This window comes from Haliotis rubra, unplaced genomic scaffold (assembly GCF_003918875.1).
Source record: "Haliotis rubra isolate DU_JTF1 unplaced genomic scaffold, ASM391887v1 Scf808, whole genome shotgun sequence".
In the NCBI taxonomy this organism is placed as follows: domain Eukaryota; kingdom Metazoa; phylum Mollusca; class Gastropoda; order Lepetellida; family Haliotidae; genus Haliotis; species Haliotis rubra.
The window spans coordinates 140,964-168,677 of NW_025767533.1; the positions used below are offsets into that span (position 1 = coordinate 140,964).

Genomic DNA, 27,714 nt, shown 5'->3' on the forward strand with positions numbered 1-27,714 from the left:
TGGGAGTTTTTGATATTGGTAAGTAAGAGGTGTGAAATGAGAGACAGTTGAAATTAGCGAAAATTTTATTTTTCCACAACTTAAATGGCTTAACGTCAAGTTTTGGTATTCAGTAGAAGCTGTCTAAACCGGCACTCGTCGGGACTGAAGAAATATTCCGGTTTAGACACCGTGCCGGATTGTAGACTTGACACTAGAACTGAGCTCATATTCACTTTTATTCACTTAATAACATAAACATGATAAATCAACACTTTTGATAAAATCAGACATTTTGGTTTGTTTCTTCTCAATTGATGATTCAAGAGCTATTTCCTCGGCGACGCTTTCCAAGTTTTATCATATAACATTCCTCATGAGTGACACATGTCAACTCACTACCCAGATAGCATTCGGACGTTGGTCCAACGTTGGCAATGTTGGCAAAACCATTGTCAACGTTGGGCCAACGTCTGAATGCTATCTGGGTAATTGCATGTACAAGTATACTCATACTAAACTAAGATTAAATTATTATTGTCGACAAACATGTACATTTGTACGTGTATGTGGCGTAATTTAGTAATACGGTTAACTGTGCATTTCCAGGATCTTTTTATATATCTAAAACATAATATGGAATTGTTTCCAATGGGAATCACCTGACCAGACCCAAGTGCATATTGACGGAAATTACGTTTGAACCCGGTATGGTGAGTGAGTGAGTTTAGTTTCACGCCGCACTCAGCAGTATTCCAGCTACATGGCGGCGGTGTGTAAATAATCGAGGAGGAATCAACATTATGAGCATCGATCTACGCGATTGGGATATGATGACATGGGTCATCCGATCTAGCGTTTACGACTAGCATGGGTTACTGAAGATCAATTCTAATCCGGATCTTCACGGGTTCGTCTAGACTAACAACTAGTCTCTGAAATGAACACATTGTACAGGAAAAAACCCAGTTCATAATAAACAAAAAAATAAAAATAAAATAGAGGAAAAGGAGCCCTTAGAGTTTCTCCATTTTCAGAAACTGTGGAAATCTAGACTTGCCACATAATCTAGATTTGCATGGGCTTTCTAAGATATGTTTGTTTCAGGGTCTGTATGACAGACCAGGGTTCGTTACACATTAGTTCCTTGCTATTTGCAAGAGGTATATTAGGGGACATCAGTCTTATAGTATCTGATGACAATGTTCCACAGTCTGGAGGACACATGTACCTCTTCAGTCAATATAAGATACCATTTCAATTGTACTAGGTACACATTGTCATTCCATTCATGAAAAATATGTTCAGGCCGCCAGTATTTTGGTGTCAAATTTCTAATAAATTCTATCATTTCATTGTGCTTTGAAACGTCGTGAATAGAGGTCTGATAAACATGATTATTGCATATTTCATCATGTTGTTGCAACATCCAACATACATACATTTTATTGTCCGCAACAGACATCACAGCAGAAGGCACAGCTATCACTTTCATTAAACAACTGGTGACGCGACAGATGTTCATGCTTGACGTATGTATCATGAACATGCCCTCGGTTGTGTACTCGGCTGCACTTGTTCTCTTGTATAACGTTGTTCTCCATGAAGGTGCATACAGCTTGTATTCACCGTTAAGTGCGTTGTTACTGTGTTTCAATACATACATCTTCTGCACCTCCATGCCGGGTTCAGCCCGTGAAGATCACGGGTTAGTCTAGAATTCCTCTTCATGCAGTAACCCATGCTGTCATACGAGGCGACTACCGGGATCGGGTGGTCATGCTCGCTGACTTGGCTGACACATATCATCGTATATCATTTGCGTAGAACGATGATCATGCTGTTGATCACTGGATTTTCTGGTCCAGACTCGATTATTTACAGACCGCAGCCATATTGCTGGAATATTGCTGAGTGCGGCGTAAAACTAAACTCACTCACTCACTCACTAATGTATAACGAAGATTACATCGTGCCAGATATACTTCTACATGTCAGATGCCTGTCCACTACAACTTCTATCATATATAAACGGTAATGAACCACTTAGATAAGACATTATGAGAAACCCAAACCATATGCCATCAGGCTAACAACTTGCATCCACGGAACAGAGTCGTTCGACGTGAAATGGCTACTGTTAGAAGCATACTGTTTGTAATGATGTTTATGTTGATGATGTTGTTGTTGATGGCACTGAATACAGTGATACATACAATACACAAGAATCATGTTGTTCGCAACAACAGTGTTGTAAATCATGTTATTCATGCGTACGTTCATTGATTGAAACATATTTTATTCAGTTAAGAAACGGATTGGGCACAAGTTATCCAACTTAAATAAGCCCTCTCCACATAGTTACAAATGTATATTACAAAAACGTTCAACAACAGGCAGACAAAGGGTATAGATATGTACAGAGAGAGTTATTTAAATAGTTTAGTGTTATGGATGTAGATATGTACAGATTTAAAAACATTCTGATTTTCACTAAACGAGAGACCTGCATTGCCATTTAAGATGAGATTAATATCAATACATGCTCTATAATTCACTACATTTTCTAAAGAGGTTAACATTTGTTCTCTTTGAATTATATATAATGGACATTCAAGAAAATAATGAACAGCATTTTCACAATTGTGGCCACACTGACAAAGTGCATCATTTCTAACATTAATTCTGAATAAATCATAATTAAGTGTACTTGTCATATATCTTAATCTTGTATGCAAAACATTTAGCTTCCTTTTCCCATATGAGAAATATACGGGTGCACATTTTTGTTTTACATGAACTGCAGTTATAAAAGACACGACAGAGTTACAGTTTCTGATAGCTAAGGGGATGTTATTACACAGTTTAATTGTTGATGGAAAAAAGGATAGAGTCGAATATCGTAGTCTTGTACAGGGTTGAGTGTAATTACTGGAGTTTCTTAATTCATAATTCGTTCGACTACCTAATACAGGAGGGAGTAAATCATAAAGAAAACTTGGAGCAAGGCCTGTATGTATCTTATAAAATAACGATAATATATAATGACTTTCATTTGTAGCACTGTCTCTCGGAACACAGGTCACTAGAGTTCCAGGTGTTGTAATCCCTTACCGCCAATAGCACAATATCATTACTATCTGATATACCAACATACAGTTTATCCCTCCGTTTATCTAATAATTTTTCACACTTGAATATAGATAATTATATATCCTAATTATATATTCTATATTCAGATGTTACCAATGTTAGTCACATACTGCCACCAGTGATGGAGATTTGGGCGTCGTGGTGTTATGTCATCATCTCCATCATTAAGCTGACACACCGTGATGTGGTTAAGGTCATACGATGTATTTTAAAGTAATCCCCCTACATGAGAAAGAGCGTTAACTTACTTTTGAACCCACAAAAAGCGACACAGACGGAATCTACATTAGAAGTGTCGATGGATTCACAACTATAACATTTCACTTCTTTACGTATTTCACTGTACAACGACTGACATTAGAGGTTACCAACGGACTGTCATCTGTATGGATGTGTTCAACACAACACAGACAAACCAGGAATCGGGAATGGTTTTACATAATGTTACAATCGCAAGAGCGGGAGCCTGGCATGTTTTCTCGTTATGAAGGAACCACTTTCAGTCAGCGCCCAGCTGTTCCACTAACGAGACAACGGGTTAAGCTACAGTGGTTCAGTTCATATTGCCTACAGAGTGTGTAGATGTTACTTCCAGACACGATGTTCACTCCACTGTTGACGTTTGCAACAGGTGCATTTTAAAGAAACAGGTTAACATAACGGGACGATTTGGGGAAATAAATATAACAGGCAAAGTTTGGTGTGTATGTGTGTGCAGTCTATAATCCTTTCATTGTTATAAATTCTTTATTAGTAAATCGAGGTAAACCCAACAAAACCTAAGTTCTGATCAAGTTTTCTCCCGTCTCTGGCGTCGTTATTCGTTGTTGAACGCTGTGCCCCTTATCATTGGTTCGAATCTCATTTGATTGCTGGGTTTGTGTTGGTGACTTGGTTGACATATGTCATCGTATCCCTATTGCGTAGACCGATGTCCATTGTGATGATCACTGGATGATGTCTGGTCCAGACTCGATTATGTAAAGACCGCCGCCATATAGCTGGATTATTGCTGAGTGTGGCATAAAACTAAACTCACTCACTGACGCTACGCAACCGAAATACTGCTTTAAACCGAAGCCACAATTCAACTACAAGATGAAAGACACTACATCTATATAATAATAATAATAATAATAATGTTAAAATTTGTATAGCTCCTGAATCCAATATACACGGACTATCTATAGCACAGTCTGTATCGTTTAGCTAAGAGCATCGCCGCAGAAGAACCCAGCTTATAACCACGGCATGCGCAAATCAGCCCAGAGATCAAGCTGTTCCCTGCTATCTAGTTTTTATCGAAATACCTGCACTTCACGCTTCTTAAGAGTAACACATCCTGCAGACAGAATACCGTCGAGTAGAGCATCATAAATATACAGGAAATTGCCCGAAACGTAATTATCAGTTTCTACGAGATGTTCCAAACACAAGGGCCGCCAGTCTCAATAACGCCCATGGCTTCTTCAAAACATTTGGCTTAATGTTTGCACTTCCATAAGTCGTGACGTTCTTGCATGTGCCTGCACCTTATATAATATGCCAATACGTATCGGATACGATATTTACAGGGAGACGTTTATCTTCAAAGAGGGAGGAGTCGTTAGCCTATGGGTTATAATTAATAAGGTCCATTAATCCTGAAATTAGCCTATTTTGTATGAATTATCTCGCTTCAAAGGGCAGTGGTCGAATGTTCGTCGCATATTACAAAACGATAGTGTGTGTAATTATTGTTATCGGTGAGCAATGACGTGTAATTCACTATGGTTGATTCTGTACTGAACGCTTATATATGTTGAAATATTTAACAGTTACAGTTCAGGTCCTCACGCCTCTGAGATTGACGTAGCATACATGTTTGATGTGTAGCATACATGTATCCATTGGTCTCACTGGCTGCAATGGGCTGATTAAAATATAGCAATAATTCTGGAAAGGAATGATATGTTGTATTCATTTCAAAATTTACATCGTCAGTTACATAAAGTTTGGGGATCAGTGGTGTATGAAAGAGATGGGATGCGGGTTAGGGTCAGAAACATTCAGGGAAGGCTCACTGTAAAAATATCACTATCTCTAAGGCAGTGTCATAAAAGTAAAGCAAATAGGGACACAGATAGTGCCTATGCATTCTGTCCTTTCAGTGAGGTCACGAAGAAGTGTATATAAACATACGAGGATCATTGACATAATAGCAGGCATTCAGACAAGGCCATTTATTGATGTTTGTGCATCTATCTTTCATAAAAACAAGAGTAAGCCTCTCTGACATATCTCTTGTGTCGGACACATCACGACACACGGGTTTCTTAATAATTGATATGCAGCTCAATGGGATCACAAACAGAACAGGGCAAACGATTCGTTTGACAGCTTGTGTACACCTTACGTGGACAGACAAGCCAGTTTCTGGAACACGAGCAACAGCTGCACAGCAGAGGTTCACGACACATGTGTGTCATTATGACGGACTGGCAACCATACAGTGATCCCTGTAATGGCATGGAATAAATTAGCCTTCACACACGATGCATCTCATCAATTATCAACATTTTTCTGGTGTTTTAACAAATGCCTACAGTCAGAATAATTCATGAGGCCATGCCTGGTATAACAAGCTTTCCGCCTCACTCACTCAAATGGCTATCAGCAGAATTCATCATTTCATGACGACACTGATGTCCAATTTCGTTGATGTACCGCTCTGCTCTATATATCACCCATGAAAGTCTGTTACATTAAAGCCATTACCAGTCAGCCCACTTACAGCTGAATGTATCAACACCATGTTCCCGTACTCATCCGGAAACAATTTTACGGGTCGGCGCTTGCGTGTGAATTCTCTCCAGGATCAATTAATCGTCAAGTTTAAACACAACCTTTGTTATCGGAGCAATGAATGAATATTGGTTTAGCAATCTTCCAGATACTCCGAGGTATTGTCGGAACATCATTGGTGTAAGTAACAACATCAAGTCTGACGTCATGGCATATGAAGTCAGTGTAACATAGTGGACTGTAACCAATTCCCCCAACATTTCCAACCTGGAAAGCCTTTAACAACTATATAAATATTAAAACGATCTGTACATTTGTGACAACTGTTCTTCACGTTTAGCTACAACAAATAACATATCTCCATCTTTATCCCAGAACATTAGACAGCGCTATAGGCAATCACCGGAATGTTTTAAAGTTGGTGCTTCAGCCAATGGTACATTTGCATATCTCTTATCAAGATCACATCAATTCAATTGTAAAGGTTATCTTTTGAAGAGGCGATGTCTGATTCTTGTCATATAAACAGAATGGGATAATTTTTGACAAATTCAGTGGTTGCAAATCCGACATTGAAATATTCCATATTGCTTGTAATGTAGGTCATGTATTTAAGGATTATTCATCATATTCATAATTATTCATCAGAACCACTCACGCAATGCTCCTTCGACCTGCTGTTGCCAGATCAGACAAATGGCGGGTCTTGGAAGTGGGTAAATCCAACCACTTTACCAGGGTTGCCTAGCTGCCATGATTGCCTTGAAAATTAACACCGTCTCTTTTGTTGTTTTCACCATTTACTACAAAACCAGAGAGGTGATGCTGTACTCTGCCAGCACCAATACCATTACATTCTGACCAGGTCAATCCCCGGCGGTTGTGAATATTTTTAGAGTCTAGTTAATTACAGGGTGAAGTGTCTATCTTACAATTTGAGACACACGTCTGTGTGTTCTTGTCACTGATCGTTCTTATTACTTACATATACTAGTAATAATCGATATTCTAGTGGTTGGCCCCCAGGGCTTTCGATAATACTAATTTAGTCTAAACTCTATTTCCTTTGGATTCTAGGCCCCGGTAACATACGCATTCGTAATGGTGTCTCGATGGATTTGGTGGCCAAGTAACCTAAGGTTAATTGCGTTTCATTTTATGTCAACGACTTCGACCGTTGATCACAATACCAATCACTGGATTGTCTGGTCAAGGTTCTATGATATTCAGGCTACCGTCATGCAGCTCGAATATTGCCCAGAAAAAAAAAACGCACTGTTTGTTCCTCGCTTATCCCAAAACTGACGAGGTCTTGATTAGGTATATAACTGATAATGTAACACAAGAATACCAGTTGACATCTATGGCTTACCGTGTCGGACAACTGAGCTTCCAGGGAGATTTTAAATTTTTATTGATTAAATTAAACTTTACACATCTTCAAACAAAAGCGACTTAGATATGCCACGGGGATCTATTTCCTACTCAGAACAATAGATGGTTGTTGCAACCGAAAACAGCATTTGCAGTATGTATTCTCATCGCGGAGTTTATCGTACTGGCCCCAGAGCTTGCACTGCCTTGATCTAGGATGAAAAGCGTGTATATTTTTCCATCAATGTCCCCTTGAGATAATTGACTCGTCTGCCAATTTTGTTCCAATTTCCGCCACAATTACTGTTTCACAGTTAGCAGTCATATTACAACAATTATGTCGATCCTGACAATAATATTATATAGATTTGGTTTCAGCATCGTTTTCAATATAGGCCATCACAATATCACTACGGAATTCAGTTACTGAATGACCCGCGCACCTTGTAATTATTCAGACCGAGTTTGGTAAAGTGATATTATCTGACCCTATTTTCGATTGAATTACACGTCAACCGTTAGCCTTCAGGTCCTACCATAACACCTTTGTGTACGGAATTGGAACTGTATGTATATTCTTAACGTAATGTAGGGATCGGGAGCAGATAGCCAGTTAGTCACAACTTCAACTGTATCGATGGAATGTTCTCGTCCCGAATGCAGGATCGTGATCGGGAGGAATCAGTGTCCATTGAATGACCACTTTTGTAGTCGTAGCAGTAGTACGTAGAAGTAGTTGTGATGGTGGCGGTAGTAGTAGTGGTAGCGCTGTTCCTGTTGGTGGAATGTTTGGGTTACACTATATAACTCACAACCTTTCATGAAGAAATGCATGACAACATTCAGGTATACACCTATTACGTACCATACCTTTCAACATAATATTCATGGTACTTACAGTTCGTTTGAATGTTTAAACCTTTGCATGTGCAGTTGTGCACCTCAAACAACGATATTGTAATGAGCTCATATTTGTATGCATGACTGCATCTGGCAGTGCAGCTGTTTTGCATTATCAGTGGCGCGTGAAATAGATATGACTAATGTGTTAATGGCTTGTTTACTCTGGAAATTGGTCTCTCGCTGCATTTACACAGTTGAGTATTCAGGCCTTCTCTCTTCTACTGATCTGCCTTTCCCCAACACACCGAGATACGAGCTGGATGATGCACTGTGAAAGGCTGCACAGAAGCAAACATAATTGTAACGAGATGCCGGATTCCTAGATACATATCAAGAAACCAAACCTTTACAAATAAAAGTACATGTATCTTCGTTCTGCAGCATCTGATATAGAATGCAATGTCAAAACAGCCTCTAGGTTTCGTATACGTTGAATGTATTCGAGTTTTACTGTTGTAGAAAGTTCTAGGGTTGGGTATTGCGATATATTGTGATATGTGTTGGAGTATTGCAATATGTATTGCAATATATTATGAAAGTGAAACACATGGGTTAGCTCTTTCAACGCCAGTCAACCAGAGACTTTTACTGCGATTTTTTTTCATATCATTCAAATAATACAACTACAATTTAAATAAGTTAAAATAAATTAATGAAAATGAAGCTCACACATTATAAGTGGTTTCAGACATTGTGAAATATGATAGATTTAATAAATGAATCATATGTTAGGTAGGTTCCTAAAATTATGTCATTTTGATGTGACTACTGCCTGGCCGGTTCACCGGTCTACCGTGTCTCGTGGCCTGTTTTCCAGCCTGCGGTGTTGAATGGGTTAACTAAGAAAATGAAATTACTGTTTTTCTTTCTTTTAAAACAATGCCACTGGCCATTATCAGGACTCAGATGTGATTGACAACTAACGGTTGTAGAAACTATTGCACCGTGTTGTAAGAGCTGTTGTAGAAACTATTGCACCGTGTTGTAAGAGCTGTTGTAGAAACTATTGCACCGTGTTGTAAGAGCTGTTGTAGAAACTATTGCACCGTGTTGTTAGAGCTGTTGTAGAAACTATTGCACCGTGTTGTAAGAGCTGTTGTAGAAACTATTGCACCGTGTTGTAAGAGCTGTTGTAGAAACTATTGCACCGTGTTGTAAGAGCTGTTGTAGAAATTATCCAGTGAGATATGTGACCTGATATATGAGGAATAACCAATTGTATAGACCTTGCATAAACTGATGTATAAATAGTGACCAAATTGTTGCAAGAACAGTAAATGTTACATAAGCATTTGTATACATTTGTGAGTAAACAGTTGAAACAATATTATGTTACTTGTACAAACTAAAATATTTGTACATAAATTTGTATGAAGCAGTGCATAAACATCTGGATAAACTACTGTATGGTATTAACATTTGTATATTTTTTGTAAAAGCAACATAACTCACTGTGCACAGTTTACGGCTTGGTCTACTTATCAGAAAAACATCATCAAAGTAGATAATTATGAATGGTAGTCTTTGAGAACTAGTTCAAAGAGCCATTTTATTGCACAAGGCTCTGATCATGAGAAATGTCAAAAATTGATTTCATTCGTCTCGTCAAAATTTATGATCCTTTGGGACGACCATTAAAGGAAGTATGATGGCTCACTGTGCCAGGGCGTGCATGGTTTCAAGGACGGATGGATACAATGCAGGCGTCTTACAGCATCACATCACGTGACGCTCACGGTTTCTCTGTCTCCTTTCCAGTAAGATGGTCACAGATGTGGCCAAGGAACAGCTGCTCTCATCCTTCTGGGGTCAATCTTTCTATTGTAAATGAATTCATTGCACTGGGAGTGATTCCTATATTTCTTGTGATGAAAGCTGATATGAGAATATTATACTAACATTATAGATTATCTCATACACCGATATTCGACACAAAGTAGCAATTGCTATCTCATCCAAAGACGTGATGTCAAAAAGTATTTAGGCCAAGTGATCAAACTCGTATTGAATAGAGCTGATCAGTGGTCGCTGAGGATGTTTACTACAGGATGTACAGCTGTCTACTACTAGAGTATTTCTACAGTTTACTTTCAATAGCTGAGCCATTCTGTGGTAGCAATCAATGAATATGAACCCGGAATACAGTTATTTGGAAACGTTATATTTTCTTCCAAAATAACAGTATTACCATAAAGACATTGAGCAGCGATATAGTGTTCTTCATCAACAACAATGCTGTTAATGGCCACAAATGTTTGATGGTATTTACCTAACTACCTTTTACTATACGTTTCCTCGAGGCAGTCGGGTGTAAGTATATGCACAAGGCAGCTTTAACACCATCTACACAGCATATAGGTATCACTGACGTCTGAAGGAAACGGGTTACAGTAGTAGTGCCACCATCTGCGCAGAACAACGCCATTATGATCTGTATAAGACAGCGGTACTGCCATATTCATACATTGTAAGACCATGAACAAAAGCGTCAGTAACGTTATCTACATAAAGCAATTTGAGCAATTGGACCATTGGTATGATCATCTACTACTTAACTAAAGCAGCGGTATTGCCATCAACTTGGGGAGGTCAGGGTACATGCATATATACATCCTAATGTGTAAAAGTCATTCGAGACCCTTCAGCTGACTGGACAAATGTTTCCAGATCAGTTAGCTGCCTGTAAACCTCGATTATTAAGGAATTGTATGTTCAGAAATCGTCTTCCCTTGGTACACATTTCAAATACACTTTGAGTTATCTGAAAACGGCAATTACCAATATTAGTAGAATAAAAAACTAAACCAAACCATTTTACATGACGTTTATAGGAATTATCCATCAATGTTTCATTTTTAATAACACTAAAATTCACAACATGGCCGTTCTCAACACGTAGATAGAAATAACCATTACAATTAAGCTTCAAAAATACACATTTGTTCAACATGAAACAATTCTGAAACTATTAATCTGTTTTATGTATATAATTTCGGGGTTGGTGGGATATCAAGTATTTTCTAATAGGAAAACCTTGGAAACGTTAATGCTTTTGTACAAGCTCTCAAACATATAAACTATTATTTATAGCTTTTTCAAAAATTGTAACAGTATTTCTTTTGAAAGGATAAACTTTGATGTCTGTTGCACTGCTGCACGTGGGATTTGTAACCATACTTTCATGTAGTACCAACTCATGGCGCTCTTATTGATCACAAGGAACAGTGTTGACTACCGTGGTCGACATATATCAAAACGCATCGTTTCGATTCTGTTATAAAGACATAAATATCTGCAGCACTGCAGCATGTGTGCGTGTGTGCGCGTGTGTGAGAGAGAGGTTTGTCGCAGTTGTTTCCATATATTCCACTGCTGGCCTTTCGGCATTTACTTTAGGTACTTGCTTTTCAAAACCAATCTTACACGGCTTTATCGTAATGGTAAACAAATGTGCAACTCAAACTGCAAAGGCAGCAGATTCTTGAGTATGCCCCAAAGCCATAATGAGAAATGGTAGGAAATGACTGTGTTTATCTACAACATACCCTCAAATAACAATAAATGAGTATTCGATAATCAAATAAGCAGCACAACAATCAACAGAATACGTTGGTCTTGTATATTAATGGTACAAACAAAGAGCCAGGGTGTCTAGAAGAAGAGCAGGCTTCATGGACAGACAACTTTGTTATTGCAATAAATGCAACGATTCGATTCAGATACTAAAGCCGTTATCAATCTTGCTTGATATCTGATATTGCACAATGCATCTCAGTCCTCTAAAATGAGGAGAGAAAACAATTATTTCCTGGAGATGGTTTGATATGGGAAAGCTAGATAATAATACCATGCTTGGATTAGTTTATTTTCCATAAAATACACATATTCTACAATCATGGGGAACAACTCGTTATTGTCTTGACAGACAACACGTGGACCATCATACCGCGCAGACAGCGTAATTGTGGATGCAATTATGTTGTCACAGCTGTTCCAATACATTATAGACCCACCTTCAAATCTGACATGTTTCCTTATATGGTGTGCATGCCGTTCGTAAGCACGCGTCATATACGTCCACACCTACCCAGAACGTTCAGCCTAGTTCCTTGCCTCCAAACACAATTGGACAATTTGTTAACGGTAGCACAACGCGTGGACGTTGACCATACAGAACTGTTTAATGCAGAGTTCTAACCTTCTTTGACGGTTGGGTAGCCTAGTGGTTAAAGCGTTCGCTCGTCACGCCGAAGACCCGGGTTCGAATCCCCACATGGGCACAATGTGTGAAGTCCATTTCTGGTGTCCCCCGCCGTGATATTGCTGGAATATTGCTAAAAGCGGCGTAAAGGTGGTTGTGCATGAGAACAGAGCCTTGGTTGTCTGCTAACGTTCTATTGCCGAAAGTCTGGTTTCTGATTAATCAATCTTGGTCTTGTGTTGTTGACCGAGGTCATCCTTTGCGTTCCGATTATTGTCATTTTGCATGTACAGAAACTTGTTCACAGTCTGAGATATATGGACTACCTCTCGTTGACTCCTAGCCGCCCAAGACGTTCGTCATGTTGTGGATGACACATTCCGAATCTATTCACAAATACTGAATTGAAGCAAAAATATAGAGTTACTGGGATGACGGCAAATGATGGGTATAAAAGGTTGTCTACGATACTAACGGCACAGGCTATATGCAAGAATGCTAAGTACAATGTGTAAAAGTAGCTTACACTTTGGACACGCAACTCCGAGTTAAAACGTGCCATGCCCATCCTTTAATGCCGCTATCAACCGCCACTAATGCACACGGCCAACTCAACTTACAAGAAATATGTACAATGTGATCCTGATAGTGAGTGAGTGAGTGAGTGAGTTTAGTTTTACGCCGCACTCAGCAATATCCCAGCTATATGGCGGCGGTCTGTAAATAATCGAGTCTGGACCAGAAAATCCAGTGATCAACAGCATGAGCATCGACCTGCGCAATTGGGAACCGATGACATGTGTCAACCAAGCCAGCGGGCCTGACCACCCGATCCCGTTAGTCGCCTCTTACGACAAGCATAGTCGCCTTTTATGGCTAGTGAAATATTTATAGCCTTAATGGAAGCTATTGCTTGAAGATGGGTATTTCTACCCCGGATCTTCACGGGTCGATCCTGATAGTAAGTGATGAAACTACAAATAACCTGGCATCATTACAATAAATTATATCTACTTTATGGATGTCATGTACCGACACGTACCAAACCCCATCTTTGGAACAACAGCAGAACCTCAGGGAGAAACAATGCTCCCTGCATCATGTTTTTACCGTTAATGGCATGCTACTAAATAATAGTTACTATTCGTTGTTACATTGTCATTAGAGGTCTAATTACACATATTACTCCACACAGTGCTGGATAACAATCTTCTGAATTAAGCAAGGCTCTACTCTTGACGAGAAAGGGATGAAACTACTTAGGAGATGGTTTTCACATGTAATTATGTTTCCGTGTCTATCCTTAGGGATAACAGATTAATATGTAATGGCTGATCTACAAAAATACCCCAGCTTTAGCTGCATTGATGTACCGTTCCTTATGATCCTTGACGATAATGTAACGGCTGATTTCCCTTGGGCATTGAACATGTAGTTTCTTCTGCGGAATAAAGCAATATTATCGATTACTCATATTATAATATCGATGTGCCTTACAATGGTGTTTCATGCTTTGTGTTTGAACTATAGCGCAGTATGATGATGAATGTGGCACCTTGGCTATCAAGAATAAATGGAAGTAATTGATTTTGTGACCTTGTCTTGTACGTAATCTGTGTTGTAGTGGCGGCCAATATGACACCTGGAAGTAGTGCTGGTAGTGTCATCGTGACTCTACAGTACAACATACGACATTAACAATAACAGTGAGTGAGTTTAGTTTTACGCCGCACTCAGCAGTATTCCAGCTATAAGACGGCGGTCTGTAAATAATCGAGTCTGGATCAGACAATCCAGTGATCAACGTCATGAACATCGTTCTACGCATTGGCATGCGATGACATGTGTCAACCAAGTCAGCGGGCCTGACCACCCGATCCCGTAAGTCGCCTCTTACGACAAGCATGGGTTGCTGAAGATCAATTTTAACCCGGATCTTCATGGGTCTTAAATACAACATGTCCTCTTGTACATATTTATGAAATACACATATTGCAAATTCCACTGTTTTGCATTAAACAGAATGCGTTGGAATGTAAATGACCTACGATTTATGACTACCAATAGCGTATATGTATGTGGCGAGATAAACGTCCGCAGTGATGAAATCATTGGTGACAGTTTGTTACGAAGTCCGATTTCACGAAAGCCGCCTTTCGACGATTCGCCATGTTCAATAAAGGTAATTACCGGTGACAGTACAATGTGGGTACTGTGGGTGATTGAGATTGGAGAACCAAAGACAAATGCCATATATCTGCTACATTCTGATCTCTTTCACCCCAGACACGGCCACTATGGACGCTATGTTTAGCTTCATTTATAGCCAGGCACCAGTAACCGAGTTCATCCTCTACATCTGACGTTCAAGGTCTCTCTGTGTCTTTAAACGTTTCTCTCCTCAGAACAGCACGTTCCATAGTGACCCTGGTCCAAACTAAATTGACGTTTACGACAATGAATACTAACTAGACATGACATGAGAGGAGTCCTAAACGATAAAACGCCTTGTGTAAAGACCGTCGGAACCCAGAGATTGGTGAATGGCAATGTGGTAATGCACACGCTACCATAGCTGAACGCCTCAGCTGTGGACCATTTCAGGCGAGGAAAACGATCGTTTTGTGGTATTTGTCTTTTCTTGTTGACTGTTGGACAGTGTCCCTGTAACACTTACTGGCCAGACCTTTGAGATCGTATCACGTCTTTGACTTGCATTTGCACAGAGGTGTACACAGTGGGGACTGCTGGATGTCAGCATCTATCTCTTGGGGAAAATTGAAATATTGAATATTGTTACTCTCCACAAGTGGATGAAAGCGGTAGAGTGATTTTCTTTTTTTAAATAAGAAGTTGTTGTCCATAAACTTTTACTGCTCCGAGACAATGCCTATATCTGCGCGTTGGCAACATCAAACATAAATGAGAACAAATCAGACTGAAGAGACATTGAGGAGGAGTGGTCTCATACAAACAGGATGTCGTGCTGGTCATTTTGATTAGCACTGCAGTTATTTGCAGTTACTTCCACTTTTGGAATCGCTATAATGTTTATGTTGTGCTCAGCCTACATCCGTATTAGTGTATATTGCTTGACATGTGTATGTTGAACTGCAAATTGTTTCTGTGAGATACAAATACTCCCCAAAAGTGAATCCATCTGACGTTTACCGGACGTTGTCGGCCGTTGTCAACCTGTGCCAAGTCGTCCATAATCTACAGACTGCATAGTTTCAACACGACTGACACACCTGGTGATCGGCAGCTCAGATGATGATTTATTATCCTTTACCAGGACCGACACATTCATCGGCAACATTTACAGAGTGGTTGCGAACTGCTACAGAGACGACAGCTGCATTATGACCTTTCTGTATACACTACAATATAAGCCAGATCCAAACTATCATTTTGTAACTCCCTTTACCTTTGCTGTTGTAACGTGACAGTGTCATTCACAGTTAGACAGTGTTGCATTTGTATTACATTGTCTCCCAAGATTCAGTCGAGGGCGGTAGTCTGCTGGTTACTATAATTAGATTGGGAGAATGACTGCTCTGGGGTTTTTCGGGGCTATTTCGGAATATCCCAGAGTAGTCTGACCCAGCGAGGTCTGGAAGCTGTGTTGTTTGTTCTTCACATAGGAACGCCTGTCTTGCTGCAAGTTGTAATTAGACCAGCACTACACCAAGTGTGAAGATCAATTGTCACCCTACATACATATCTTCGCCTATGTTGGAAGCTTAATCACTGAGTCAGTGAGGTCAATTACCATCACTGTCTTCATGACAAATGTCGCTGTTTGTATAATGATAAAATAATATCTCATATGGCCATTGATTTGTAATGCCACTGTATTTTGTACCGTCATTGTAATGGCTTCGTAGTTTCTCGTAAACTTACTTGCTTTCATTACCGTTCTTGATATATTTTCTTGTTCATGGCTTGTTGGTTTCACATGTTTCTGTCCCTGGTTGGCAGATGCTCATTGTTTCAACCTGAGACGGGTCACTCAACACCGGTCAGTATATGTGACGTTCATTTAAAGTTGTTCACTGGTCACGAGGGGGGCATGGGTTGATGTACCCTCGATGTTTGTTTATGTTCCCTAAACCCAAAGTCGCCAAGGTCCTTGGGTACTCGATAACATGTTCGTTTAAATATAAAGACAGCGATTTAACCCATCCAGCCGTCGCTGACTTTGCGTGCTGGGGATTAGGTCCATCACACTGAGAGTATGGGTTCGAATACCATATGGCACTCTACACATAAAAGTACCAGAATATGTACCTCACTGGGCAAATGTAATCCCAACTGTAACATATGCTGTATTTGAGCACTATCTAAATGTCATTGTGTATTTAAATATTCAATATCCTGTTCCATGGTCCAGGAACGTTATTCAATCATTTTATATACATTTAACACTGTCTGGTATGCTGAAATTACCGTTATTAATACCTGCATTCTGTCTGTGCTCATCTGAATTAATTACGCATCCAGTATTGAATATAAAAACGATTATTCATGACGAAGCCTAATAACATCCAATTTGAAGCTTGCATCTAAGTCAGTTTCACTCATGAAGCAATATCTCTCCTCATAATGTTAAGCCTCACGCAATCTCAACAGAATACATGAAATAAAATAATCATAACGGACTAGGACAAAAAATAATTAAATGTCAGCTTCACCGTTGGTTGATTCTTTACTGAACTTGACTCCCGGTATGATTTATCACGTTCAACTTGACCAGATGTGGGTATTGTACTGTCTTTCGTCTATTCACGAAACATCATGTACATATAGCCCTAATTGGTAGAACGTCTACGGTTTTCTTACGTTGGATACGTTGATAATTTAAAGCACACACATTTGTGAATCAGAAAGTGAAATGTGCATTTTGATTGTGAAAAGCATATTCTTCTGAATATTAGCTCCGAGGAGCTAATGTAGATTTTTTAACATCCTGACTGGAAATACATGAATGTCCTTGCAATTTGTATCTGGGATATTCCACAACTCGATATTGATTACATTTTCCGCCTTGTAAGAAATCTTACAAATCAAAGCAATTTATATCTAATTTTGGGGAAAGTAAAGCACAGACGTAGGCCAACGGTTCTGGTCATAGTAGGACTTATTGATCAGTGAAAGAACCACCGGAACATCGCAAGGTCAGTCGTTATTTCCTTCATACGTCATTAAATATGTAACCGTGGAGAAACTGGAAGTTAAGAGGACATGCAGACGCTTTTATGTCTCTGCAGAAATTGATAAATCAGAGTCAATGTCAGGCAAGATTAATATCACCAATTATTGAATAACCGTCAAACTGCGGCTCCTGTGATGCGTGCAGTTTTGAATAATTGTGTGCTGCTCAGTGTACGTTCATTTTATTTAAATGGATCATTTGATACGTGATAGATTCGGGCGTGCTGAGAAGCTGTACGTACACGACCATTGTACGTATGTATGTGTATTTCTTGTTTCATTTACGCTAATGGAACACTTTAGACAACAGAAGAATGCCGTTCTAATTAAATTCAGCCTTTTCACGTCCGTTGTTGACCGGTGTTGATCTCTGACTTAGCGGTGGTCTTCAGCGACTCATTCTTGTACGAGGGGACTGAAGTGATGGGGTGGTCAGGTTGTCTGACTGGGTTGATGTATGTCATCGTGTCCCAGTTGCCTGGATTGATGTTCATGATGTCAGTCACTGGTACAGACTCGATTATTTACAGACCACCTTCATACAGCTGGAACATTGCTCATCATGAGTATTGTTTGGTTATACAACAAACAAACGACACCTCTCCTGTTTAATAGGAAGTATGCCTGACATGATATAGGTGTCGAGCTTTTATTTGCGTGTCGAGCTTTTATATGCCCGATGGCGTTCTATTAATCTCAGCTAAGGATTGACGGGAAAACATTGTGATACCTGAAGGGAACTTCTGAACATGCAAATAGTTTGTTGATGTAATTCCATCTTCGGTAAAAACACGTAACGACTGCTAGTGGCTATGTTACTTTCGTCTTTTATGCAACGTGGGAGGTATGACTGAATTCTTCAAGACAAAGATTTGAAATAGCAAACCAAGTTCGCGAGAGTACTAATTAAGTTAAGATCCGACTTATGCACATTGCTTAAAACATTCTCACTAAAAGAACTGCAATGTTACAATGGATTTTTTGTCTTTTTTGGTTTTGTTTTGAAATACCAGTTTGGCATATGCCTAGTATATTATGCACGACAAAAACGAGACAATACAGTTAAAAACCTGTCTGCCAAATTGATCATAAAGTCACGCCAAATACCATACGTGCAGAACGCTCCCATCAGAACCTGGTGCATTTCGTACTGACTGGCGCGTTGACAATGGACCATAAAGAGGACTGATACAGTATAACAGTTGTTTAGAAAATATCTGTCAGTTTGCAAATATTCACTGAGGTACACTTCAGAAGAATATGAACAACAGGGGCTCTTTTATGAAATGCATTCAAAATCTCCTTATCATCCTTTCCAAATCCCGTTGTATCAAAGGACATCAAACCCATGTTCTATAGGCGTAAAAATGAGTTCGAAAAGTTCTAATTCACTGTTGAAAATTGAAACAAATCAGTCGATTTTGTGAATATAGTATTTATTAAACAATGGTATCATACAAGACAATGTCAGGCTATTCCTGTACATCGATTCTTCATTCACTAATTGATTTCATATACAATGGTGCCTTTAAATGCCACAACAGCGAAAATGCTACCTTTGTGTGTCTAGTTTGCCTCGTGTATGTCAGAGTTCACAATAATGTGTATGACTAGTCCCAGGAGATTCTCAGAGTTCCATGTATGGCAATTTGCCTTTAGTGATTCTATTTGCGCACATTTGGAAGCAGACTTCACTTGAATCAGCCATGCTTCATAATGTGGAAGAGTACTGTGTACTATACGGACACTATGCACATTGATGGCTCCCGTCTACTAAACGATTCACACTTCTCACTTAGTCGGACTGAAGACCTCGGAGCTGAAGGTAACTGACTATTGTCGATGAAATTTACTTGCGTCAAACTGTTTCACAGCTATTACCTGTCTCTCATTTGGGACTGGCCACTGGATGTTTTGAGGTGGATGTGAGGGTTGCAATGATCTAAAATATATTTTCACAGAATGCTCTTTCAAACAGACTTTGGTTCACATATTTAGATAAAGATGTTGTATGTACTAAACGCTATGATTGAAATATATGTTTTGTCTCCAAAAAAACTTCCCTAGGGAATGTGTGTCATGGCAGGACCACAGGGAAAATGCACTGATCCAAACAGTTTTACACTTAGCCATGTGTTCTTGTAAAATCATAGCAACCATTTTCATGATTATTCTATAAATATTTAACAATTATGAATTTAAACTACATGTATATTTCAATAGTATAGGGCATTCTACATCCGTTTCAATTAAGTTCTTCAGAACAGACGTGAGTAAAAAGCATACAAAGAACTATCCTATGCAAGACGATTTATGTCTAAGATTTAACTACAAAACACACATTATTATCGCCACACATGTGAGTAGGTTTTCGTTCCAGGTGTTGCCAGTTTCAAGGCCAAAATCCTACTGTTTTTGCAAGCACACGATAGACCTTTTAGAATATATGAGCAAAAAAGAACATCTCCACAATCGTAAGAAATCTCTGGGGAATTCCGTGCAGATGCCGCCAACAGGTTGTCACCGCAACCTATGGTGCTGAAAGTCGCCTCCAGGTTTTGCCCGAAAAAAATGGTGCTTGCGTTCTTTTTGCTCCTCGATTTAGGAAAGGTGATATTTATAGGCCATCTGCATTTTATATGCTTTACGAGAAGCTGACTCACTGCGATATGTCTGACATCGGTCTGAAACATACCTCCTCAGTCGCTCATAAATCGCATAATGTTCCCTTTTAAGTAAGCTCCGCATTGTATATATACCCTCTTGTCCTTTCAGCTTGTCCGCTCGCCCGTCCATTTGTACCTATAACTGATATCGATATCTCTTTTTACTGTCAGACATTTCATAGAAGATTACATTTGTATATTCCATATTGACTATTTCTTATTATGTGTAATTATATTGCATCAAAATTAACGGAAGACATTATACGGACTGAAATAAATGGTGACATGCAATTATAAACATTTAAGATGAAGTGTTAAGGTACTATAGACATACCGAGGCATAACTGGGCCGGACTTAGTGTAAAGAGGATCGTAACGCGTGTGCTTGACATAGACTTACAACTGTTGCGGCATTAAGCTTGCTTTGTAACGTGAGCCCCTGGTCACCAGTACCTATGCTTGCCATTTGAGTCGAACCGAATTGGGAATCGTATTGCTGCAAGGCTGCACCTGCCTCTGATAAAGTGTGTCTCATGCAGCAATGTACAGGGCGCCATAACATTTAAAACCACAGCATACTCAACATCCCGTTTCTCAAATTAGAATGATTATTATGGTGATACGGTTATTGTATTTCCATAGAAAAAGACAAGTATGTAGTCTGTCTCACAATCCCTTAACCACATTATTTTCCCTACTGCCTAGCCCTCTCTGCAGTGCTGAAGCCCTAAACAAAGCAAGTCTAGATTTCCTCAGGTTCTGAGTCTCTGGTCTCCCTTTGTCAATTTAAATGGGCTTGTTTGTTACTATCAACCTTATATATATTCAGAGACTAAACATTAGTCTAACTAGTATCATACAGAAGGGGATATGAGCTGTATGATTGGCTGCTATCATGTTGATCAACATCACGTTTTAAAATTCATATATTGAAAAATGAAGAATCTATATATTGATTTGTCTTGTGGCTATCTGTGACTGACATACCAACACGCTCTCCCAAGGTCACACATGGATGCTGAAACGGTCCCCGTTGATAGTCCATCAAATAAAAAGAACAAATTGCTAACCTTTGTATTTCACGACATAACTAGATATGACAAATAACGAAAAAGACGTAGTTTTACTGAACTGTAGATAATGATAGCATTTATCATAGAGTCTCAGCTTACTTCCAGAGAATCAATACCACCTTATACTATATGTTATCACATACACTCTTGAAACACACTGGGAGATTTTCCTGAGTGTTTCAAGGCGATCAGTAATGACAGTTCTTGCTGGATAGATCTAGTTTCGTGTTTAATGCATTTCCCCTACAGTCACTTCTCCACGTTCACCTACATAGTTCCATCCCCTTGTTGATACCAGATTAGACCGAACACCAGTCAGATGTACAAGTCGTGGTGTTTACTGTGATATGCTATCTGACAGAGGCTAACATATTCAGTTACTAAACGCTGAGTAGAGGATAAGTATGACACATTTGTCTGAGTTATTAATAAAATAACTGACCTGAAACATGAAATAGTTAAATTAAATTTATAAAAGGAAAATACGCGTTAATATGCCAATTTGTAGATCCAGGGTGTACTGGTAAACATACTGATGTAGGCGAATGTGTCAAAAACAAAGATTTAGGTCCCGAGACTAAATGACGGTTTGTAATCATTGTAGAAACCAAGGCTGGATTTCGCCCATGCAGCAGGATATATGAAGAAATGAATGGAATCGGTGCATGGGAATTTGAAACACAAAGATACCTATTGTTAGGCTTTCATATTCAAATACATACTATCAATATATATATATCAACATATATACATACATACATACATACATACATACATACATACATACATACATACATACATACATACATACATACATACATACATACATACATACATACATACATACATTCATTCATACATACATACATACATACATTTCAACATACATACATACATACATTCATACATCGCCATCATACATACATACATACATTACAACATACATACATACTACTGTTTATTACATACATACATCTTGTTGTTTTTTCACAACTCCACATACTATTGTTTTGTGTGCCGTGAAACTGTACCCCCTGGCCACATACATACATGCGAAAGGTTGAAATTTGAAGTGACAGTGGACAATACATGACTGATGAATCTGAACCCTGCAGAACGAAGAAAGATGATCAACCTACATGTAACTCATCAAAGACATGACATACATACATACATCCTTGGAACTTTGTTTTCATACATAGAATATGAACATACATACATACATACATACGGGATATGATGGAGTATGATAGTGGCATATGTGGTGTTTCGCCAGATTCATACATACATATTTTGTATAGATTACATACTGATTTATATGTTAGATATTCATATTGTACCTATGTATATATATATATATATATATATTGTGGTATATGATATTTTCTTGATTTGTATTTGATTTACATATATGTATTGTCATCTCAATTGGAAAAATTCTTCTTTTATGAAATGTATATGCATCCATTTTGTACATGTTACTTGTCTTGAGATTGGCAGTGCTGATCTTGATATATTCACCAATAACACACCTTTGTTTGTGTCTGTGCATACCCTGATACACATAGTGGAGTGAGTGAGTGAGTAGGCTTTTAGCAATATTCCAGCAACATCACGGCGGGGCACACCAGAAATGGGTTTCACACATTATACCCATGTGGGGAATCGACCCGGGTTTTCGCCGTGACGAGCGAACGCTTTAACCACTAGGCTACCCCACCGTGGAAGGACACAACGTATTAAGTCCCAGAGACTGGACTTGAAAGGATTTTCAATGTCACAAGCATTTGAAATTGGAATTCTATATGACTTGTCGAAAATGTGTGATTTACTAAGAATGCACATTTGTTTCGATCTCATTTTGATGGATAATAATATGGATGACAATACAAATTCATGGGATCTTAGTGGAACGTGGAATCCTATTTGAGCAAGAAAGATTAGTTTTATATTCCATTACTAGTCATTGATGCTCGCTCAGAGAAACTGCTGTTAATGCGATTTTTGTTAAACAGTCAGAAATAAACTGATGTGGATCTCTTTCATTCTGGATGGAGTTTGTGTAATGGATCCTCTCGGAACGACTCTACTATTTTATCATTGATACCAGCTTGCTGGCTGAGTCGTTGATGTAGCTGAAGAGGTAAACATGCAATAGCAGTAATCTTCTTGCCCATAAAGTTGTTTTGAAAATACGGGAGGCGGTAGTAGACGACATCTGCTTGTTTTGCTTTCGTGATGTGTCCTAATATCTTAAACATGTCTGTTGTCAGGGAAATAATTCATTTCATTCTAACGTCTTTCTTCATTTAACATCAATACGAAGTACTGTACACTTTCCTAATATAAAACAAGTGATGGAGTTACAGCCAATGTGCACACGCGTCCTTTAAGACAATTAAAAGTACTTATCAAATGGTTTTGGAAAAACACAGTTTCGTAACATTCACGAGACATATACTAGCAAAACATTATCAGTTAAATAACTAGAAGATTTCCAACTATTTCCTCGGCACAACCACTGGTAATAACGCACCTAGATAAACAAGTGGTTGATATCAAGACCAACAAACAACACCTACTGCATACGTCTTCACACTCTCTACCAGTTACAGAAACCAATTATTTGATCAGCATTGCTGCATGGTCCACGCTGGTTCTGAGGTTGTCCGTATATTGTTCATCTCACTTCCGCCCCTAATTATATTTCCGAAGTGAAATAATATACGAGTTTTTTTATCTCAATTTCTCCGCCGCTTTGGAAACTTAGGTGTTAGAGTACCTATTCTAAAGGTTAAACTCACGTTTATTAATTACCTGCGCAATCGGTCCCGCATACAACCTGCACATAAGGTGAGTGCACTTGGAGCTAGCAGTACTACCGTTTGCTTCATCCATCCTTTGCAACCGGAAGATTTGGAGAATTAATACCCTGATCATACCGTGATAGAAAATATTTATACCTTGAACATGCCTCAAATCAGGTCAGATCATTCGTAATCCGAATATAATTAAGAGTGTGTCGGATCATAGTCATAAGTGAATTTAAAGACAGTTATCATGGTATCTAGAATTTTAGAATTTTTTAAAATAACTTTCACAATTAGGGACAGTTCGTAATTTATGGCTAGTGGGGTGATGTGATTTTCAGGGGAATGGGGGTGGGGTGGGGTGGGGATTCACCCATTTTGTACACATGTACTAGGGGCGTCAGCAATTTTGTGTGTGAAAGTGTTAAAAGGAATGCTTAGAAATTATGGAAAGTGTGTGTGTTTGTGTTGTGTGTGGGGAGGGTTCATTGATTTTGTACGTGAAAATTAGTTACTTTGTACATTAATCTTCAAGGGTTCATTCACATTGCACACGCTTCTCCATAAAATTCATCATCACCCCCCAAGCCATACATTATTAACTCACCCTTAGTCATTTTTTCTACGCCTGTGTACATTCTATATACTGTTTTCCCGCCCCCGCTCTCTTGCTGGTTGTGTTTGGAGATAAACCCAAATACAAATGGCCTAATTACAGACTCCCTGGTTAGTCAATATACAGTTGTGTCTGTAATTATCAGGGCGGTTGGGTAGCATAGTGGTTAAAGCGTTCGCTCTTCAAGCCGATGGCCCGGGTTCGATTCCCAACATTGGTACAATGCGTGAAGCCCATTTCTGGTGTCCCCTGCCTTGATATTTCTGGAATATTACTAAAAGCGGCGTAAATTCATACTCACTCAGTGTAATTATCACTACACTGCATATGGATATAATTACAAGTAAAGAAAGCCAGTCAACTGAACGACGTCGTCATCTTGTATTCATGTCATCATGTCATCATGTAATTGCCCATGTGATCCCTCTACAGAGTATCCCTACAAGATGTCTAACTATAGCTACCGCTTACACAAAGGGCAATGGCTAAGTGCAATGGCCGTTAAACGATGGATCTGGGACATCCGCCGTTGTTTCCTTTCAAGAACGAAATTAATTTCATTCTTCCGGACATAACAACGACCGTGTTTCAGATTAAGGGATCGATCGCTGTATCTTCTGGGGAGCTTCGATAAAACAGTATTCCTTGATATCATTAGGATAAAATGTATATTTATTGCTTGATATGAGCAGGTAACCGTATTACTTGTCGATGTTGTCGATAGTTTCGGGGAGTAATGGCCGATAAAGTAATCCCATTAAATGCAATCAGTGGTCCCTGACGATGTTCCGAGGACATTATAAGCATAAGCATGTAATATAAGTGTAGTCGTGTCGGCAGCTTAACACCGATAGCACCGTGGATGCTTCTGGGTGCTATAATAATGTAGTTAGACGTTGGTAACTGTCGGATCTATGATCCCAGTTTTCACGTGTAATGACAAAAGCCAGAAATACACCGTACATGCCTCACTTGGTTATTCTCCACTCGGCAGAACCGTCTTGCTTCATATACGCCTGTTGATTCGTGACGAACATCCAACAGTCCGTGTATACATGTTAGCGATCTAATTACCATCACTACTGTACACGCTTGCGGCAATTTGTCATTCAATGTTTTTTGTGACAATGGGTCAATATCGCATAAACACATTTGTTCACATAACTGCAACTTTGTGAACCATATAACAAAGTGTAATGTATCATTAGGTCGATTATGATTGTCAAATATTGAGATTAATTTACAATTTCCAAACGATGGGCAATGCACCTGCATGATTCTTAAATTAATAGTATTGAATTTCCATATGAAGTAGAATTTTCTAACATGTTTGAAAGTGACACACTCATATTATCTACAGAAAACGAAATTATTATTATATGATTAAATTTCATGTATCTGTTCACATGAATAGTTACTTCACCACATTTAAATTGTTTGCTTTGCTTCTTTGCTTCAAGCCATACGGATTGCCAGCGTACACAGTTTGGAAGGAAATGCACTGTTCGTAAACTCAACTTTCAAATTATTTCAGTGGTATTTAAGAAATATATGCATGTCATATATTCTTCCACTGTATGCAGGGTACATCTGGATATTGGTCACTAAACAAGACAAATTAAGTATTGCTTTCCTACAGGTGAATGATAACGTACATGCACGTTATACGTAGTGTCCTTCAGTGAAACTGATCATTCCAAGTGCATGAAGAATACTTGATGCATCAACGCACTCAACTATGAAACCTCATAATGTCAGTTGGCATACCAGCTTTCTGGAGGAGGTCATGGACTACGGCCACGTTCGTTTTGCCAAAGAAATACAATAACAAACTTAACGGTTCTGCCCCTACGCGTGTATATGATTGAATGTGTGACTAACTTGACTGAAGCAGTGAAGCGTGGTTGAGTGCGACATGGAACACGTTGTACATAGTGACCATGTGATCCCTTAACACCACTCTGCCACATGATGGAACTGATCAATCACTAAGGACGACGTGCACTCTGTAGTCTACGTTTGCCGCCTCAGACACGTGAGAAATGAATAAGGGGCTCCTAATAGAATGTAACGTGTGAAGAATGAACTCGATTGGGAAGGTCCATCTTGATGTCGTGTCGGGGTCTTTTACGCCTGCTTGTAAATTACCCCTTCAGCCATCAGCATTATTCAGTTGTACTTCATCTGTCAGACAACCAAACTGGCAAGACTGAGGGAACTACAAGCGAGGGGAAAAGACGATAACGTCGTCCTTATTGCCGCTGCTGCACTCAATAAGGTGGTATTAATGACCTGCGTGTGTGCCGATATCATCATTGCATCATTGGTGCTGACATTTAACATATGAGTAGCATTTTGTGGTGATCTTCCCTGACTGTATCCTGACAAACGGGTGAAAACAATATTCATTTAAATCGTGGGCACCATTCATTGGATTAGTCATCAAACAAACGTTACTGGAACTGTCTAACAAGTGGCGTGTCTGACAGATTACAGGCCATCATTTAGACATTTCCCACTGTGTGTTTACGTCAGTTATAGATGGGTAGCCGCTGGTCTCTGGCTGCTGACGCCCCAACTGCCACGCCCACACTCCACAAGCATTGGTCTATGAGTGAACTGTCCTTATAGTGTTATTTTATGTTGGTGACTTTCAGTCCATCAGAATATGTTTTACATTTACCTTCTCTGTGTGTGTCTCCAGGATATATGGCAAGAGATAATGTTGTTATTCATTTAAACCTTTCGTTTTGGATATGTAATACTTCAGGACTGTTATGTAGACTTGGGATTAAATTGTTTGCGTGCCATGCAAAAACATGGGTTCGAGTCATTACATGTCACACTATGTAAAACCATTATTCTATCCCCAGTCGGTATGTAAGAAGAACGTCTTACTAAGAAATGATGAAACAATAGACGTATAACATTGATATCATTT

General features: G+C 39.1%; 1 protein-coding gene and 1 long non-coding RNA gene across 6 annotated transcripts in view; one reads left to right on the forward strand and one right to left on the reverse strand.

The window, feature by feature from the left end:
- LOC124261751 (glycine receptor subunit alpha-2-like) overlaps positions 1 to 27,714 on the forward strand; it is a 51,328-nt gene that overhangs the window by 2,197 nt on the left and 21,417 nt on the right. Inside the window, exon 1 of one of the 5 annotated variants that reach the window (XM_046696112.1) lies at positions 19,412 to 19,433. The exons of 2 other annotated variants lie outside the window; for them this stretch is intronic. The gene's annotated coding sequence lies outside the window, so the exon portion shown is untranslated. Of the gene's footprint in view, positions 1 to 19,411; positions 19,434 to 22,021; positions 22,043 to 24,806; positions 24,884 to 27,714 lie in introns of those variants that run through there. 2 more of the 5 variants (XM_046696111.1, XM_046696110.1) reach the window with 2 other exon arrangements.
- Positions 16,683 to 27,714, reverse strand: part of LOC124261753 — a 32,666-nt gene continuing 21,634 nt past the window's right edge. The window contains exon 4 of the long non-coding RNA XR_006894409.1: positions 16,683 to 16,720. This is a non-coding gene — a long non-coding RNA (uncharacterized LOC124261753). The remainder of the gene's footprint in view (positions 16,721 to 27,714) is intronic.